Here is a 1,142-nt window from a genome sequence, read left to right as displayed (position 1 = left end):
AGAGGTCTGCGCAGCAAACAGGCCCGCAGGAGGGAGGCGGCTAAGAACCCGCGCGGCTCGTGCGTTTCTCCCTCTCAGCTGGCGTAGAGGCGGGAGGGGAACGACACCTGCCCGGCTGGAGCTTTCGCGCTTGGGCTCGGGGCTTAAGCCCCGAGGCCGAGGCCCCGGCGCGGTTGCTGGGAGACGGGTTCCCGTGGCACGGCACGGCCCCTGAACCTTGCCGGCCACAAGGTGACCTCACCGAGGCCGAGAGGGATGGCTTGGAGGTGGCAAAAGGGAGCCCGCTAGCAAGCGCCAGGAGGCCGAGCGTAGCCACGTCCCTGGGTGGGCTCGAACCACCATCCTTTCGGTTAACAGCCGAACGCGCTGACCCATTGCGCCACAGAGACCTCAAAGGGCTTTCCGAAACGCTGCCTAGCAGCCTGCTCCTCTGCCTGGCCGTGCCAGTGCAGCCCAGGTGCTAGAGTGGATTGCGGGCAGTCTAGCCCCAAGGGAGCAGAGTGGCGCAGCGGAAGCGTGCTGGGCCCATAACCCAGAGGTCGATGGATCGAAACCATCCTCTGCTACATGTGGGCCGGCCTCTTTTGACTCCGCGCCTTCACTCCAGGCTGCAAGTAGCTAAAGGCCAGGCCAGGATGCCGCCTGCGGGGAAGCTCTCGGCAGCCCCCCGCTTCCTGTGTGGGAGGCACGGAGGCCTCCTCTTCTGTCCTCAGGCAACAGGGCTTCCTCCTGCCCTTTTCCCACCCACAAGGGCCGCCGGGACCCGCTCAGGGAGCGCGCCAGGGAGGCTCTCCAGACGCTCGTGGAACAAAGCACTTCTGGACCACGCTACCCAGAGCCTTCATTCAGGCCTAGACAAAACGCCTAGACAGAGAGCTGCCACAGCATCAACACTGGCCTTGCGCTACTACTCCCAGGCACGCCAAACCCCTCACAAAGAGAACTTCTGCCTTCGCCATACTGCTCAACAACAGGACACGCGAGCAATTCCCTCCGACGCGCCGCTTCTCCCGCATCGCCACCACCCACGCTCTTTAGGCACACGCCGGCTGACCAAAACCCATCTCATCCCATCAAAAGCTTCTGCCCAGCCCAAGAGGACCAGCTACGTTCCCGGCTCAATTCATCCCTTACAGTCAGAG

At 63.7% G+C, this 1,142-nt stretch overlaps 1 non-coding gene across 1 annotated transcript; it reads right to left on the bottom strand.

The window, feature by feature from the left end:
* Positions 1-315: 315 nt before the first annotated feature.
* Positions 316-389, bottom strand: TRNAN-GUU (transfer RNA asparagine (anticodon GUU)). Its single transcript has one exon. It is a non-coding gene; the product is annotated as a tRNA-Asn (tRNA).
* Between the last annotated feature and the right edge of the window lie 753 nt (positions 390-1,142).

The sequence above is a fragment of the Pelodiscus sinensis genome, chromosome 26 (genome assembly GCF_052426305.1).
Source record: "Pelodiscus sinensis isolate ZL-2025 chromosome 26, ASM5242630v1, whole genome shotgun sequence".
Lineage (NCBI taxonomy): Eukaryota > Metazoa > Chordata > Testudines > Trionychidae > Pelodiscus > Pelodiscus sinensis.
The sequence above is the reverse complement of the archived record's forward strand: the minus strand, read 5'-3'. Positions and strand labels throughout refer to the sequence as shown.